The sequence below is a fragment of the Dendrobates tinctorius genome, unplaced genomic scaffold (genome assembly GCF_039654945.1).
Source record: "Dendrobates tinctorius isolate UK_male_01 unplaced genomic scaffold, ASM3965494v1 ptg000159l, whole genome shotgun sequence".
Classification (NCBI taxonomy): domain Eukaryota; kingdom Metazoa; phylum Chordata; class Amphibia; order Anura; family Dendrobatidae; genus Dendrobates; species Dendrobates tinctorius.
The window spans coordinates 12,746,731-12,753,458 of NW_027361826.1; the positions used below are offsets into that span (position 1 = coordinate 12,746,731).

At 50.8% G+C, this 6,728-nt stretch overlaps 1 long non-coding RNA gene across 1 annotated transcript in view; it reads right to left on the reverse strand.

Annotated features, from left to right (window-relative positions):
• Positions 1-6,728, reverse strand: part of LOC141052328 (uncharacterized) — a 117,209-nt gene that overhangs the window by 109,897 nt on the left and 584 nt on the right. The gene's annotated exons all lie outside the window — the stretch shown is intronic.

Genomic DNA, 6,728 nt, shown 5'->3' on the forward strand with positions numbered 1-6,728 from the left:
TGCACCGCGCCACACGCCGGAAACCGCCCCCGGCTTCCCCTGACGCCCAGGGAGGAAGGATCTGGCGCGCGCGGGGGGGGGGAGGCACAGAGGAGAGCCCCGCACTGAGGACCCCATACCGCACCCGCACGAACCCGGGGCCTGCAGGAGGAACCCCGGGGACTGCTCTTCCAGGATAACGACGGCCAGCGCTGCAAGAAAGCTGAACCTGCTCTTCCCGCGCCGGGAAGGCCCTGGGTCCATCTTCATCCATGACTGGCACCACCGCTGTCAGACTGGGATCCCGTTCCAGGACAGGAACCCAACTGAAGCGGGGGAGAGGTGCCGCCCCTTGTTTCAGTAGGTTCCTGTCCTGGTGGGGCGGATCCCTCTCTCATGTGGTGCTGTCATGGGTGAAGGGAAAAGTGCAGCGTCAGAACCTCAACAAAAGCTCATGATGGAAACGTAGCCATAAGGCCTCTTTCACACTTCAGTTTTTTTGCATCAGTTCAAATCCGCCAAAAAGTCAGAGAAGCAGATCCGTTTTCAACTGATGTGAACGGATGGTACAGGATCCGTTTTCAGACGGATCCTGAAAATGAGGAAATAAAGTAACTGCTGGCGAGAGAGAGAGAGAGAGAGAAAAATTTTTTTCTTGTTTTGTCCGGCACCCAGAAAGAAATTCGGGTTAAATGAGTGCCTGGAGGATCCGCCAGAGAAAAAAAACGTTGCAAGCTCCATTTTGAAATCTTTGAGGATGATGACGGACAGCAACTTTTGGCGGATCCTCAAATAAAACGGATGCAACGGACAGCAGTCCGTCACAATCCGCCATTAATGCAAGTCAATGGGGAAAAAAAACGGATCCTCAAAAGAAAATTGAGGATCCGTTTTTTTCAAAACCTGGCGGATTGTGACTGATTGTAAAAAACTTAAGTGTGAAAGAGGCCTTAGGGGAAACAAAAACTCAGATGAAAAGCAAAATGGGTTTCCTATCAAAAAATAACTTTTCTCAGCAGTCCTGAAGAGGAATTCGGAGTGGAACAGCTGTAAAAACCTGCTAAATAAACTTCAGTGTGAACACAGCCTAAACAGTGGGTCAACCCTTTAAGCCTGATGGTTGAATACTTTGTAGACATGATCAGACGAGTGATGGGAAGTTCGGCTCTTTTTAGTGATCCTGCTCATTCGGCTCCGCTCACCATAAAGAGCCGGCTCTTTTGGCTCTTTAAACGGCTTTTTTTAAATAGAAATCCGTTTTCCACAGTCCTCGTTCTAGGTCTTTGCCTGTGAAGTGAGGGCCTCATTCTCCCCCTGTGTGATGCAGTGTAGACTGTTATTCAGCATTGCTGCTTCCTCAGATTGTCAGCTCTTGTGATCAGGCCCCAACTCCTCCTCGGTTGTAGTCTTAACATGTATTTTGGCATTTTTTGTTAATGTCCTTTGTGAATTAGTAAGTGCTGTTGGGTCGCCTTCGCACACCCAGGGCTGTGGGGTACTCGGCATCGGGCCGGTGTCAAGGTGGGAATGTGTCACAGCAGCGGTGACCCGGTCCGTGGCCCTGGGCGCCCAATATCAATGGCGGTGATGTTAATGGTGTTAAAGTTTATATGAATAGTTCGTGACGCCACCCGTGGTGTTTGGCAAATAAGATGGTAAGCCAACGCTGCATACAGATCCGCTGGGACTGATGGTGTGGTGCAGCAGAGATGGTATAGCTCCCCACTGGTGGAGCTGTAGTCCCAGGGCAGTGTAGGTGCAATGGATGAGGAGAGGCGCAGAATGGTATGGAGGCTGGTACCCAGGTGTAGTGGTGCGGGAATAACTGGAGGACACCTGAGTATGTGGTTCCAAAGCTTTACTCACTGTTTGCAGTTCACACAACTGCCTGCCTCCGTACTGTGTTCTCCAGGTCAGGGCTCCAGCCAACCTCCCGGCAGGATAGGATTCTCCCTTCCACACTCCGCCAACATGTACCTTACTGAACGACTCCTCCAATGCGCCTTTAGGTGCGAAGCACTCCAGTACTTAGTTACCCTGGAATGCCTCTCTCTAGGTGTTCCTAGTCTTTACTTGTATGACAGACAGCTGTAGCCTGCTTCGGGGACTCCTCACTGCGTCCCGGCTCTCTATTCAGTTGCTGTTGTGTCCCAAGTCTATAATGGGAGGAAGGCGTTAGTGGCTCACTACTCCTCCGGTGTCTGTTGCCGGACATAAAGATCCAATCAACCTCGGGGACCAGGCCCCGGCCTTTGCGCTCTCTGGACTGGAAGGGTTCTCTATCTTTCTTCAACCAGCTTCCCACCGTCCTTCTATTCTCCTTCGCTCCGATCTGTTCTATCTCTCTTATGGAATCTGTAGTCTCCAGTCTACGTCTCTTTCGCCTTCTCTTCCTTCCCTAGGGAGCTCGTTCCACTAAGACCAGTCCTCAGCCTCTCCTGACTGACTGCCTTCCTCCGCCTTGAGCTCCTCTCAGGCTGACCTGCCGTCAGCCTGCTCTCTCTCTCTCTCTCAGACCCTCGTCTGACTGACCTCCTTCTCCGGGACTCACCCCAGACTGACCTCCTTCTCTGGGACTCACCCCAGACTGACCTGAAATCCTACACCTTCCCTCTCTTTTATATCTAATTCCACCCGCCTCCCCAGCACCTCTCGTGTTACGAAGCCAGGGACCACAAAAGGCACCCTATGACCTTTCCAGCATAAAGCATGGATGGGTCCCTACTGAGCTATCCTGTGTGTGGGGTGCAGGTGTGTTGGTGCACCTGATGCATCCTGATGCAAACGCAGGTCCGTGAGTCCCTATGTGAAGTATAGGGATCTAATCTGGATCAGGATGCATCAGGATTGCTACACATCACAACGCACCGTAGCAAAACACTAGTGGGCTGTATCATACCATGCTGGGGGGGCTATATACCATGCTGGGCTGTATTGTACCATGCTGGGGGCTATATACCAAGCTGTGCTGTATTATACCATGCTGAGGGCTATATACCAAGCTGTGCTGTATTATACCATGCTGGGGGGCTATATACCATGCTGGGCTGTATTATACCATGCTGGGGGGCTATATACTATGCTGGGTTGTATTATACCATGCTGGCCTGTATCATACCATGCTGGGGGGGCTATATGCCATGCTGGGCTGTATTATACCATGCTGGGGGGGCTATATACCATGCTGGGCTGTATTATACCATGCTGGCCTGTATCATACCATGCTGGGGGGGCTATATGCCTTGCTGGGCTGTATTATACCATGCTGGGGGGCTATATACCATGCTGGGCTGTATTATACCATGTTGGGGGGGCTATATACCATGCTGGGCTGTATTATACCATGCTGGGGGGGCTATATACCATGCTGGGCTGTATTATACCATGCTGGGGGGGGCTATATACCATGCTGGGCTGTATTATACCATGCTGGGGGGGCTATATACCATGCTGGGCTGTATTATACAATGCTGGGGGGCTATATACCATGCTGGGCTGTATTATACCATGTTGGGGGGGCTATATACCATGCTGGGCTGTATTATACCATGCTGGGGGGGCTATATACCATGCTGGGCTGTATTATACCATGCTGGGGGGGGCTATATACCATGATGGGCTGTATCATACCATGCTCGGCTGTATTATACCATGCTGGGGGGGCTATATACCATGCTGGGCTGTATTATACCATGCTGAGGGGCTATATACCATGCTGGGCTGTATTATACCATGCTGGGGGGGCTATATACCATGCTGGGCTGTATCATACCATGCTGGCCTGTATCATACCATGCTGGGGGGGCTATATGCCATGCTGGGCTGTATTATACCATGCTGGGGGGGGCTATATACCATGCTGGGCTGTATTATACCATGCTGGCCTGTATCATACCATGCTGGGGGGGCTATATGCCATGCTGGGCTGTATTATACCATGCTGGGCTGTATTATACCATGCTGGGGGGGCTATATACCATGCTGGGCTGTATTATACCATGCTGGGGGGGCTATATACCATGCTGGGCTGTATTATACAATGCTGGGGGCTATATACCATGCTGGGATGTATTATACCATGTTGGGGGGGCTATATACCATGCTGGGCTGTATTATACCATGCTGGAGGGGGGCTATATACCATGCTGGGCTGTATTATACCATGCTGGGGGGGCTATATACCATGATGGGCTGTATCATACCATGCTCGGCTGTATTATACCATGCTGGGGGGGCTATATACCATGCTGGGCTGTATTATACCATGCTGAGGGGCTATATACCATGCTGGACTGTATTATACCATGCTGGGGGGGCTATATACCATGCTGGGCTGTATTATACCATGCTGGGGGGCTATATACCATGCTGGGCTGTATTATACCATGCTGGGGGGGCTATATACCATGCTGGGCTGTATCATACAATGCTGGGGGGGGCTATATACAATGCTGGGCTGTATCATACCATGCTGGGGGGGGCTATATACAATGCTGGGCTGTATCATACCATGCTGGGGGGGGGGCTATATACCATGCTGGGCTGTATCATACCATGCTGGGGGGGCTATATACCATGCTGGGATGTATTATACCATGCTGGGCTGTATTTTACCATGCTGGGGGGCTATATACCATGCTGGGCTGTATTATACCATGCTGGGGGGGCTATATACCATGCTGGGCTGTATTATACAATGCTGGGGGGCTATATACCATGCTGGGATGTATTATACCATGTTGGGGGGGCTATATACCATGCTGGGCTGTATTGTACCATGCTGGGCTGTTTTATACCATGCTAGGGGCTATATACCATGCTGGGCTGTATTATACCATGCTGGGGGGCTATATACCATGCTGGGCTGTATTGTACCATGCTGGGGCTATATACCATGCTGGGCTGTATTGTACCATGCTGGGGCTATATACCATGCTGGGCTGTATTGTACCATGCTGGGGGGCTATATACCATCCTGGGCTGTATTATACCATGCTGGGGGGGCTATATACCATGCTGGGCTGTATTATACCATTCTGGGGGGGCCATATACCATGCTGGGCTGTATTATACCATTCTGGGGGGGCCATATACCATGCTGGGCTGTATTATACCATGCTGGGGGGGCCATATACCATGCTGGGCTGTATTATACCATGGTGGGCTATATACCATGGTGGGTTGTATACCATGTGTTGCTGGGCTATACACTATGTGGCTGTGTTATATACCATGGGGGTACATTTTACATTATATTTTATAAGGGGAGGCTGTGTTATATAATATGGGGGGGCCACCTTATATTCTATGGGGAGGTGGGCTGTATTATATTCTATTTGGGGCTACATTATATTCTATAGGGGGGCTGTATTATATTATATTCTATGGGGGCTGCATTATATTCTATGGAGGGGCTACATTATACTATATAAGGGGCTGCATTATATCCTATGAGGGGGTTGCCATATATTCTATGGAGGCGCTGCGTTATACTATATGGGGGGGACTGCATTATATTCTATGGGGGGGGTTACATTATATTCTATACAGATATTATATCCAGTGCTGCATAGACTCAATATTAGATAACAAATAGCAAATAACTTTGTTGCCTTATGAAGGGGGAGGGGGGGCCCGAAAAATTTCTTGCACAGGGGCCCACTACAGTTTATGTCCGCCCCTGCACTAGTGTGAACGCAGCCCCACTCATGCAGCCCCTAACCAGGAGCCCCCATACATGCTCCCAATACATTTTGTTATCATCATCACAGCATAGCACAGGGCACAAGCCCTTCTAGTGAGGCAGGAAAGATCACTGTATGACAGAGCAGCACGCGGGCATAGTCTATATTATGTCTGCAGACTGGTCCCACACAGCACATCCCTCGCTTCCGAGCATGCTCAGTGCCGCAAAGCCGATCCCTGCACACGGAAGCACATGGACCCGTGTTGTCCTGGATCCGTGCTCCATAGAGCTCCATGTTAATTCCAGACGTGTAGCCGCGGATCCGTGCGTCTCCCTGCGCCTGCGTGTTTTTCAGATGACACAAAACTGCAACAAGTTGCGTTTTTGTGCACCTGATAAAATATGCAGACACACGGATCTGTGGGAAAACGGTGACAACTGGATGCACACGCAAGTCCCATCCGTCACCACTGAAAGTCAATGGAGACGAAAACGGATCCGTGTGCAGCCAAAATATGCAAGTGCGACACCAGCTTACCCTATATGATTGGGGCTGGGATCTCTCCACAGGTTTTACCTAAAATCACTTTATATTCCTTCCCCTACCCTTAGGGCTCATACTCACTAGCGAGAGACTCCGACGATTCTTGTGCGAGTCTCACGCATGGAAACCTGGCGCTGCCACCGCCGGCATTGGGAATGGAGCGTGCGGCTGCATAGAAATACATGTAACCACACGCTCCGGTCCGAGTGCTGGTGGCAGTGCCGGGTTTCCATGCGAGAGACTTGTACGAGAATCACGAGCGTCCCTCACAAGTGAGTGTAACCGTTAGCAGCAACAACTGCCGCCGTCTCTCCTCCTCCCTGTAGTGTTGTCCTGAATCCTCCTGGCCCTGCGATCACCGGGATCATTACATAGCGGCACTAACGCTGTAACGGATGAGGTAACGCCCCATTGGCTGCAATGCTACTAACGCATCCAAGATCGGCCTGATGCGTTACTTCATGACACCCCCTGGAGCGCGGTCTGCAGCATTTGTGGGGGCGCCATGAAGTAACGCAT